The sequence below is a fragment of the Saccopteryx leptura genome, chromosome 9 (genome assembly GCF_036850995.1).
Source record: "Saccopteryx leptura isolate mSacLep1 chromosome 9, mSacLep1_pri_phased_curated, whole genome shotgun sequence".
NCBI classification, from domain to species: domain Eukaryota; kingdom Metazoa; phylum Chordata; class Mammalia; order Chiroptera; family Emballonuridae; genus Saccopteryx; species Saccopteryx leptura.
Genome location: NC_089511.1, coordinates 51,973,115 through 51,985,403, shown reverse-complemented (window position 1 = coordinate 51,985,403; position 12,289 = coordinate 51,973,115). Strand labels below are relative to the sequence as shown.

The 12,289-nt window shown below is 36.6% G+C and overlaps 1 protein-coding gene across 3 annotated transcripts in view; it reads right to left on the bottom strand.

Annotated features, from left to right (window-relative positions):
- Window positions 1–12,289, bottom strand: part of PRKG1 (protein kinase cGMP-dependent 1) — a 1,422,417-nt gene that overhangs the window by 49,914 nt on the left and 1,360,214 nt on the right. The window lies entirely within an intron of this gene.

Genomic DNA, 12,289 nt, shown 5'->3' with positions numbered 1-12,289 from the left:
GTCTGTGTTTTCTCACACTCATAATTTTTTGGTCCCGGTTGTGCAGAAAAAAACACATAGATTTGCACTTGTCTTTCAAAAAAGAAAAATATGAAGTACCCACTGCATGCCAGTCACGTGACCGACAAATCCAGTTATCACATCAAAGTTACCTCTTGGCATTTTTCTATGCGTCTTGTGAGCACGGATCGCTTGCGCTGTTCTTTTTTGGCTTTGTTTTGGATCTTTTTGTTTTGCTTGGTTTTGGTTTGGTTGTTCAGATTTTGGATGGCAGTTTCTCCTAAGTTTCCCTTATCCACAGGCTGGCAGTGGCTTCTATAAATATTTGCTAAAAGCAGCAAGATCATTGAGGTCTCTGAAGTGAACTCACAGCCAGGCTTTATGAAAACAGATCCGAAAAGCTGAGGGCTGATGTGCAAATGTCTGAAATGGATAGTATCGGAAGCCTATTCACATTTCTAAAAAGTAGCTTCCCTCCGTTTCTGTTTACCCACTGACTCTCAGTTAGTAATCCTAGTGACTTGAAGTTTGCAAGTTTCTTATATGAGAGGTGTGGGAAAACGTTGACTAGGCTCCAAATGTCTAACTGCACAAATGCAAATCTGACACATGCAAGTGGCCAAAATAAGCTTCTCCTGATGAGACAAGTGAATATGAGCTGCTTAAAATATCTCCTTGTTAAAGGCCCTACTATTTTTAGAAAGGGCAGGAAGGCATAAAGATGAAGATGATCCTCCCACTCATGACAGTCAGGTCAGGGAGTAATTCAGCTGTCTCAAAAATAAAGTATGTGAATAGCTGTGTGTAACCCATGACCTTCAGCCAGGCACTACCTGATTCAATATTACAGCTATAGATAGACAGGAGGAACATGCTAGAGATACTGATTCTAACACAGCCTGCTTATGTCATTTTTTAGATAGAATCATCCACAGAGTAAAGCTGTATAACATTTTAGCTATTTCATTATAACCAAACACAAATTTAGTCTCTCCACTTGGGAGAAGTGTGAAACAGCTTCCTAGGTGAGCTTTCAACATGCTCCAGTTTAAAACCCCAGTTCTAGTTTTTAACAAGTCAATTCTTGACAGATTCATGAGGACGAAAAACAGCATTGTATTTCATTATTGGCTGATTATATGAAATCCACTTTCTCTCTCATGAACCTTTAAAAACAAGACTACTAGTCAATCCTAATGGTATTTGTGGACTTCTGTCAGTAACTACACAATCAAGAGACCAATATAGTAATTTAGGAAATGGTTTACTAGAATGGAGCATATGCAACAAATGTGCATTTCTAGCATTCCAACTGCATCGCTACTTTTGGAAAATTAAAGCTCCATCTCATTTAAAGGGCCAACAGCAGGGTTCATTCCACAAAGTGCTCAAAAAGGACATCTGTTAGGATCAAAACCTACAACAGTTCGTATATGGTCAAACATTTACTGATTTTCTACTAAATCCAATTAATAATAAGATCATTTTTAATAATATCCAATGCATTTGCTGCATTTAGAATCTCAGATATTAAGAGGGTAAATTCAGACTACTTTGGTACTATTTTATATATATGAAGTATGATGTTATTGCTAATTGCTCTTAAAAACACCCCCAAATTTTTACATTTGGGCTCTGTGAAATTAGGCTGGAAAGATCTCTAATCAAGTGATCTTTAGCCTTTTGTTGTACATCAGAATTACTCAAACATCTTTTAGAAACAACTTAATTTGGGCCCAATCATAGACTGAGTGTATCAGAAATCTCTGGAAGCAGTACCCAAAATGCCTGTATGGTTGTTTGTTTGTTTTTTAAGTTCATCAAGTGATTCTTATGCACAGTAAGGGTTGAGAACCATAGTTCTCGCACCCTGGAAATTTTAGGAGGCTCCAGAAACCAGAGAAGAATTTGGGGGTGAATTAAAATGACCCAAGGAAAACAGTAGCTCAATAAGTCTGGGGATGATGATTTCATGCCAAGAGTATTGGTGCTCTTTTAACTTGTTCTTCACTCCTGACCTTCTGGATCTAGATCCATAGGAATGAAATCTTTAATTAAAAAAAGTAATAACATTAAAAATATAAAACATTCTCACGTATTACAATCCATTAATTTCCTACCACTCATGTTCATGGTTGCGGGTGGCTGGAGCCAATCACAGCTGTCCTCTGGACAACCCCAAATTTTTATTGGATAATGCGTAAGGTACATGGGTTGTTATATGGCTCTTATGGAATTACATTTTAAAATATGTGGCGTTCATGGCTCTCTCAGTCAAAAAGGTTCCCAACCCCTGGTTTAGACACTTTTATTTTTTTCTCATTTAAATTATGCTTTAGGGACAAAAGTCACTTCTTCATCACAAAGACTCCGAACACTTTTTCTTTCTTAGTTAATAACTTTTTTTTTTCTTTAACATAGATATCACCATCTAAACATTGACCTGGAATGCTGAGGTCACCGGTTTGAGGCTCTGGGCTTGCCCGGTCAAGGCACATATGAGAAGCAACTACTATGAGTTAGTGCTTCCCACTCCTCCCTCCTCTTTCACTCTCTCTCCTATAAAAATCAATACATAAATCTTTAAAAAAAAAAAAAAAAGGCCCTGGCTGGTTGGCTCAGTGGTAGAGCGTTGGCCTGACGTGCGGAAGTCCCGGGTTCGATTCCGGCCAGGGCACACAGGAGAAGCGCCCATCTGCTTCTCCACCCCTCCCCCTCTCCTTCTTCTGTCTCTCTCTTCCCCTCCCACAGCCAAGGCTCCATTGGAGCAAAGTTGGCCCAGGCGCTGGGGATGGCTCCATGGCCTCTGCCTCAGGCGCTAGAGTGACTCTGGTCACAACAGAGCAACGCCCAGGATGGGCAGAGCATCGCCCCCTGGTGGGCGATGCTGGGTGGGTCCCGGTAGGGTGCATGCGGGAGTCTGTCTGACTGCCTCCCCGTTTCCAGCTTCAGAAAAATACAAAAAAAAAGGTCAATGCTCCATCTAAAGGGACCTTTGTAAAAAAGCTGAACTACGAATGATTAAGCTTCTTTTGATATGTTATCACTTTTGCTTATTACTTGAAGGAATATTTCCTTTTTCTTTTAACTCAGAATTATTTACAGATTATTTGAATTTATTATATGTGTCCTACTTTTTTTAGAGTTGATAAAATTTTGACTGGGCAAGGAGACTAAATAAATTGGTTACATAAGTGACCATTGTTTTATTAAACAAATTTCTTTTGGCTGAAGGAGTTAAGTGTGGAACCTAATTTCCTAACTTACTATTGTGGGGAACTGGGTCCAAGAAATTAAGCCAGGCTTCACGCAATTCTAACCATTGTCAAGTGCTAAGAAAAATACATCAGTAAGAAATACAGATTCTGTTTTTTTGTTGAAATGTAACAAGGAGCATAAAGTATATTTTCTAATGGCCCTTAAATTAGTTCGAGATACAGATTTGTTAATGTTTTGCTTGCTTGTTTGTGTACTTATTTATTTCGCATATGTGAAAGATATGGATCCTCCTCCTAGAAAAAGTGTAAATATTGACATACTCTTTCTGTATATAACATCACAGAGTTTACAAAGTTCTGAAAGAGCTTAGTAATAAAAACATAACTATACAACAAGAGAATAGGTGTTATTTGGTGCAGGAGACAGAGCTAACATATTGTTTCCCAAACATGCATGACCATAAGATTCACCATGGGGTATGGGTATTAGAATACACAGACAATCGCTAATCTACACAGGGTACCCTTTAAATAGTGAAACACCAAACTTTACACAACTGCTAAAGAGGAACAAAGTTGCCCAGAATTGCACCTCCTCTTTTGATTTCTGCCTGTACAATAAAGGAAGTTTTAAAAGCAATGAAAATGCAAATTTGCAGGTATAGAGATGATGACACCAAGACATATATACACAGTCTAGTAATAGAAAAACAGTATTGGAATAATCTCAACCTCCCTTTAAAACTACATATCTGTACACTAGTATACTCACTTTCTTTAGGAAATAGACAATCACTATTAGTTTGCTTGTTTTTTTCTTCTATCTCTTCTAATATTACCAGCTTCCACAAAATCAAGGAGTAAGAATCAGGTATCTTTTATTATTCACAATTATTTTTCCAAGGTTGCTGTGCATTCTGAATCAATTCTATTATCATTCTAAATATCAGGATTGGGTTCTATAACTTATGACTGACTATCATTATGAAGAAGTGAACATTTCTCCCTACATATTGGAAACTAAATACGATAATTCAACCCAGTTCAAAAGGTATGGAGCTTAAAATTTTATCTTTGCTTTGATATTATAATAATGGGAATCATTCAGTGTTATCTTACAAAGCAGCCATATTCTGTATGTTTTTAAAGTAAGGGCCAGGTTCCAAAGGAACATGACAATAGTTCCAGATAGAATACACAAGCCAGTAATTAAAAGCCAATAGAACAAAAGGTTAATGCAGCCTTGTTTTGCTTTAGCTTGGCTCATCAACAATCCAAAGTAACTCCAGAAGTCTACTCTAAGGGTCTTCAAGGAAAACCAAATCAATTATTAACATCTCTTAATCCACTTGCAAATCAGTTGCCATGACTTTTCCTGGACTCATCTGCACCATGGTGTATTTTTATGTCCTACTGAGTTTAGTTTTGTCAGTTCTTGGGAAAATCTACAAAAATAAAATGCTTCAGTAAACACCCATAGCCCCTCATCAATGACAAAGTTTCTTATTCTATTGTTATAACAGGTAAGATGAGATTAAATCAGACCATGTCTACTCTGGACTTTAAAACAATACAGAGAACATTGTAGCATACAGACAAAAAGTCATAACTTGTGGCCCTGGCTCTTGTCAAATGACTTTGTACTTTCAAGTCTTGCTTTCTTCAAGATTTAGAAGTATCAACAAACATACACTTCAGTAAATAAGTGTAGATAGTTTCCGTCAGAAACCTTGTTTACTTAAATGGTCATTCCATAAATGCTTAGAAATTCCATTTCATACTTTGTTATCAAAGAGCACTGCAATCTGTAAATAAACATCTAGAGAAACATTTAAAAGAGGGGTAAGAACTTATACCTGAAACTAACAAATACTGTATGTCAATTGTAATTGAAAAATTCAAAACAAATGTTAAAAGTGGGTAAGACCTTTCAGAAAGTGAGCTTTAAAGACAAAATACAAATACCTGGTCGATGAGACATGCAAGACAAAATGTTGGCCCTCTCCTGAATAAGTACTTAATGTGAGACACAGGATTTTATGCAGTAACAGTTCCTGATTTAATAAGGCTTGATGCATTGAGTAATTTGTAAGTCTGGTAAAGTAAATAAAGAATTCAGTGATCAAAGTAACTACATATAGAGAAATTGGGATTAGGAATTGGCCCAGTAATACTTATTTGCATATTTAGCAAAGATGCAATTTAGATTTAAACTACAGGGATTATTGTGCCATTGTGCTACTTTTACTTGTGTGCATGAAAATAGTAAGTACATTTCCTATTTCTCTAATTCTCAAATGTTTGGAATGAAATAAACTTAGTCACTAAGTAAAAAATGGATAGTCCTTTTTAAATTTATAATCAAATTGTCAATCATATTTAATAATTTAATTGCTCTATAAAAAGTCTCACTGATGCCTGACCAGGCAGTGGCACAGTGGATAGAGTGTCGGACTGGGATGCGGAGGACTCAGGTTCGAGACCCCAAGGTCGCCAGCTTGAGCGCGGGCTCATCTGGTTTGAACAAAGCTCACCAGCTTGGACTCAAGGTCGCTGTCTCAAGCAAGGGGTTACTCGGTCCGCTGAAGGCCCGCAGTCAAGGCACATATGAGAAAGCAATCAATGAACAACTAAGGTTTGCACGTGCAATGAAAAACTAATGATTGATGCTTCTCATCTTTCCATTCCTGTCTGTCTGTCCCTGTCTATCCCTCTCTCTGACTCTCTGTTAAAAAAAAAAAATTAAAAAAAAGGTCTCACTGATACCTAATCTTTTTTTTAATTTAAAAAATTTTTTTTTATTTTTTTTTTACAAACACAGAGAGAGAGAGTCAGAGAGAGAGAGAGAGAGAGATAGACAAGGACAGACAGACAAGAACAAAGAGATGAGAAGCATCAATCAGTTTTTCGTTGCGCATTGCGACACCTTAGTTGTTCATTGATTGCTTTCTCATATGTGCTTTGACCATGGGGCTACAGCAGACTGAGTAACCCCTTGCTTGAGCCAGTGACCTTGGGTCCAAGCTGGTGAGCTTTTGCTCAAACCAGATGAGCCCGCACTCAAGCTGGCGACCTCGGGGTCTCGAACCTGGATCTTCGCCATCGCAGTCTGACACCCTATCCACTGTGCCACTACCTGGTCAGGCTAATACCTAATCTTTAAAAGCAAAATCTTTTGACTTCATATGAAAATAGAGTGAACATTTTATAGTTTAAGGTTTGTATAAAGAGTTATTTCTTGTTGAAAGAATCATGCTTTAACAAAACTGTCTATTATTATAAGGTGTCAAGTAATTCTTTCAAATATAAGAACACATATTCCTAAACTTCTAAACAAAAAGAGATTTTTTTTTTTGTAAGAGTGAGAGGGACAGACAGACAGGAAGGGAGAGAGATGAGAAGCATCAATTTTTTGTTGCAGCTCCTTAGCTGTTTCATGTATTGCTTTCTCATATGTGCCTTGATCCAGGGGTCCAGATGAGCCAGTGACCCCTTGCTCAAGCAAGCAACCATGTGGTCATGTCTATGATCACATGTTCAAGCCAGCAGACCGTACTCAAGCTGGTGAGCCCATGCTCAAGCCAGCAACCTCTGGATTCGAACCTGGGTCCTCAGCACCACCACCTGCTCAGGCGATTTCTAATTTATTTGTAAAGCATAGTGGTAAAGTCACTATTAAAGTCACTGTATTTTGTGTACTAGTAGTAAAAACTTGAGTAAGTACATTTTAAAAGTATCTTAATGAATATAAAGTATTTTGTTATGTCAATTTTCTCCAGAAAGTTTAATCTGTTCTTCAGAGAATTTGAAAGAACATTAGTTTGCAAACTCTATTTTCAAAACTGTGATTTTCTGAAACACAGAAGTTTTTCTTGAGTACTCTAGTCATGAATAGTTCCGCTTATTTTTTCAAATACATTTTCTTGAGAAGATACAACCAACAGAAATACAGAGGAAAATTGCATTTCTCATATCTGCTGCATAACAGGAATGCTAATAATACAAATATTCTGCATTTAGAAAGCACTTTTCTTCCAATGACTCTAAAATTTCTTTGATTTTATTTATCCTCCTTGATTCTCTGTAGACATAACAAATATTTTTAATTCTATTTTGCAAGTGGGCAGACAAATTGCTAATAAGCGTTTTGTTTAAGTAATTAAACACCAGAAAAATGAGGACTAGAAACTTTGAGCATGTTTCACAATAAAGCATATTTACACTTATTACAAAATATTCAAATTGCTTTTAAACAGGCTAGTAGAAAATCACAAAACTTTAGACATGCTTTTATCTCAAAGTACTAAGATGCATGTTTCAAAATTTAGCTCAACACCATAGGGAGCTCATTTAACTCAACCTTTCCATTTTTAAAAATAAAAAAACTAAGTGCAAGATGACAAGTAAATTAGCCAGAGTCACAAAGACTTAGGCATAAGGATCTGGTATTTTTGGACTTGTGATACCCTTTACTCTCTGATTCTATCTCTGCAGTTTTTAATAATATTCCAACATTGGAAAACAAAGGCAGATGTAAAAGCTATAAAATATATTTGAAAAATATACGATCTTATTACATATCTTAGTCAAGAATGTGACTCCTGTGGCTAAACACACTTGCTTATGATGAGGCATGTGCATGTGTGTGTTCCAATTAAATAAAAGGACCCCACATAAAAGTACATGGCACATAAACTAAATGGAGTACAACCTAGCCATAGAAAGGCTGAGATGTTGCCATTTGTGAGAACATGGATGGATCATGAGAGTATCTTCCTAGCAAAATAAGTCAGAGGGAGAAGAAACAAGAACCATATGATTTCACTCACATGTAGGACAGAAAAGAGAAAGCAACAAACAAAACAAGTAAACTCATAGATGCATGAAGGTTACCAGAGGGAAGGGGGGTGGGGGAGAATAAAATAGGTAAAAGGGTCAAATATATGGTTATAGAGGAAGACACGACTTTGAATAATGAGCAAACAATGCAATATAGAGAATGATGAATTGTAGAATATTGTAGCAATTATACACTTGAAACTTATATAATGTTATTACCCAATGTCAACCTCCTAAATTTAATAGCAGAGAAAAAAAGATGGTAATTCCATGCTTTCCCCCTCCTCAAAGTATATTCAAAAGAGAATTTAAAAAAAATTCAAATAGTAGAGCAGAATTTGTAACAGATGAGTGAATATATACCACACACTATTAGCTTGAAATGTATTGTTTAATGTGCCTTTTTAGTTTTCGGTTTTTAAATAGTTTCCACATAGCTTGCGTTGAACATTTTCTATTTCTAAAATAAAGGCTTAACTAAATACATATCACCATGAAAATAATATCGGCAAGAAAGGAATTCAAGATTGTTTTGCCTACTGGTGTTTATTACTTTAAGAGAATCATTAGCTCACACTAGAAAGTTAATTTATTAAGTTATTCAGCAATTACCATTTTTCTTTCAGAGAATAGATACTTGCAAATATATATTCAAACCAAAAAAAAAAAGGCATGCAGTTTTCATCTATATTTATGTCGAATGGGTATTTCTTTTATATAAATGTGTAGCCATCAGAGGCTAATGGTCTGAGAAAGTTCTCTCTCATCTCAGTGCAGAGTAATTTCCTCCTTCTTCCTCCCTTATATCTCAGAATCTCAGCCTGAGCCTTTTGCTTATGACTGTAGACTAGGGTGGTGCAGACTGACATGGCAGAGCTTCCTAGGACCAGGGAGGTGAGTTTGAAGGGAAAAAACAGAAGTGAAACTGACTCCTCCTTCTAACTTCACTGCTCCCATTCCTCAGGTCTGTGGGAAGCACCCACTGACTCATCTGTTGCCTCATGCTATTCCAGAGAAAATATTCAATATGGCAGAGCTGGCATTCCATTTCCATAAGGACAATGGTTACCATAGCTACATTTCTAAAGAAGGAATGGGGACAGCCTAACATTTCCCCTCAAATATAAAAATTTCTCTTTTCTACCCAAAGACTAAAAAATCTTTTTGTTTATAGGTCATTTTTTAAAAGATGGAGATTAAAATATTGAAAGAAATAAAGGAAAGTTTAATTTTAACAAAACCTTAAAGTTAGTCTTAGTTGTAACCTTTATCAAAGATATCAGTTAGAAACTTAAACAGAAGGTTCAGGCAGTACTTGAACTCTAAGGCTCAACTTTTATTTTTAGACTCAGAACCTTTATTATGTATTCCCATTGTATGTTTTCCCTTTATCTTGGAAGGATTCGGCATTAAGTTTAGGGACAGGAGGCTTGCAGATGTGGACATGGTCACAGTGACCCAAAGAATGAAAAGACAATAAAAAGCGGTGTGCAATAGGAAGAAAATGAGAAAACTATAAGCCACCCTCTCAGGCCAAAAGAAATATAATAAAATGATCAGGGATTTGGCCCGGGAACAACTTGAGCAAGATATTCCCTGTTTTGTAGAATGAAATGTTTGTATTAGACATGTCTATGAAGCTCACTTGTAGCTTAATCATTCTTGAATTCCAAGTATCCTGACAGATATGCACTCTGCAGAAATCCCTGGTACCCACAGTTATTTTCCTACTTTGTGGTCCTCTCCCCTATTCTGTCTTCCTAGCCTTCACTCCTAAAACTCTTATTTCAGGAAAGGCTACCAGAGGCTTTTATTTCAGAAGGTGCTGCTCTTAGCTTCTGGTATGCAAAGGAGACCCCAATTCATTGGCCAAGACAGCAGTTGGGAAGCTTTGTCTTTCTGTCCAAAACAATGCAAATGCATTAAACTATACTAGACCAGAGGTTCCCACTCATCTACGGCTCATATCAGAATTATGGGGTGAGTTAAAAACAGACTTGGTAAACCTTCGGGATTTGGAACTAGGCATCGACATTTTAAAATAAGATTCGTAGGTAAATCTACACAGTTATAAATTACCAGGGTTAATGATGAATAGTTAAGTTTTAAAGAACTATTAGTGTTAATTTGATTGTATGTGACAGACACCAGTTCACAGTATACAGGCATCACAGGGAAATGTGTCCCAAGTTCCAATCGATTATTCTCAAATGATCTTTGAGAATAGCATTCAACCCTGAAATGCGGAAAGCCTGTATATCTTCTTCTTGATAGAGAAAATATTAAGCAGAAAAGAAAAAAAATGAAGCAGAAAAGTTACTGTCCCAAGCTATTTAGTCATAGTGATGGTAAATTTACCAAATAAACTAGGTAGGACTCAGAGAAAATACCACGTATGTTAACAAGTCACGGCGAAATCTAGCCTGTTCTCTGTTGCAGCCCATAAAACTGAACAATAAAGTAATATATAAGGTCTGGGCTTTAAAAAAAAACCTGATATCTCTATTTTATTTCGATTTCCTAAATTTTTATAATTTTTTTTTCTGTTCCAGCGTCACATTCAGGTTGCCATGCTACACTGAGTTGTCATGTCTTTTTAGTTCCCTCTGACTGTGACAGTCTCTCAGACTTTCCTTGTTCATGATGATCCCGACAGGTTTGAGGAATACTGCTCAGATGTTTCACAGAATGTCCCTTCATTGGGGTTTATCTGATTTTTCCTCATAATTTGTTTAGGAATATGGATTTTATTGAAGATCACAGAGATTAAGTGCTATTTTCTATGTTATCATATCAAGGATACAGATCCAGGGGTCCCCAAACTTTTTACACAGGGGGCCAGTTCAGTGTCCCTCAGACCGTTGGAGGGCCGCCACATACAGTGCTCCTCTCACTGACCACCAATGAAAGAGGTGCCCCTTCCGGAAGTGCGGCGGGGGGCCGGATAAATGGCCTCAGGGGGCTGCATGCGGCCCGCAGGCCGTAGTTTGGGGACGCCTGAATCCTGTAGTATGCATTCTTGCTACATACATACTATGACTTATCACTGATAATATAAACCTGAATCATCTGGCTGTGATAGTAATTCCATAGTTTTAACACAGCAGATATTCATAGAAATCAATAAATGCAAAAGAGCTCTATTAAAATATGGTTTTACCAATCTTACTATGAGCCCAGAAGAAATGACTATTATTTAAAAGTCCAGGGTTGTGTATTGATTTGTAAGCAGATCATTAAACTGGCCAATATTTTATGTTTAATAAACAGTGTGCAGACTAAATTAATATGAATTGCTGGCAATCTATACATAGATTCTTGGAAAAGGTTTTGTGTTACTTTCATATGTGATTAAATATGCTAACTTTGTTATTTCAGAAAAAAAATAAAATGTAATGTTTTCCGTACTTTTTACCTTAGAATATGTTCCTCTTAAGATGCGATAACCTTACAAAGGCATTACTCATTTCCACACTGCTAAGGTTTTTGCACAATAATTCAAAAGGGTCACAATAAAGCACACTAATTAGGATTTTCACAGATGGCCACCATATTAGAAACTGGTATTTTTCTACATATTTTTATAAAAATCATAGGAGTGGTGTGATAATGACGATAAGGGAACAACTCAATATCTTCAAATCACAGCTTCTTTTCTTTTCAACCAATGTACAAAATTATTAGATTAATTATTTCACTTAGTAAATGTTTCACTTGTCATGAAAATTTAGAATTAGTTTGTAATCAAGTTTCACTGTAGCTGTGCCATTGGTTTAAATAAATATTGTTCTAAAACTGACTTTCACTTCTGGATTAGCACATATTGGTAAGTTTTTCTGTGCGTGTGTGCTTTTAACAATGCTTTTTAAAAAGGATTCTTCTCTAACAGATTGCATACATGAGCAATTCTGTTAGACTACTAATGAATTCTTCCAAGAGTAAGTTGCAAATACAGAGGGTCCTTGTGTTACGACAGTCTCAACATAAGACACTTCGAGTTTATGATGCTCACTTCCATAAAAACTTTTAAATATTGAGATGTGAGTGTTTCAGCTTATGCTGCTAGCGTTGTACTTACAAACTAAGAGAGGCAAACTAGTTTGGTTGCACATGGCAGAATATGCAGTAACGTAGCGTGTTTGTAGTTTCATGTTCTAGATCAGCGGTTCTCAACCTGTGGGTCGCGACCCACAGGTTGAGAACTGCTGTTTTAGATTATGATTTTACAACAG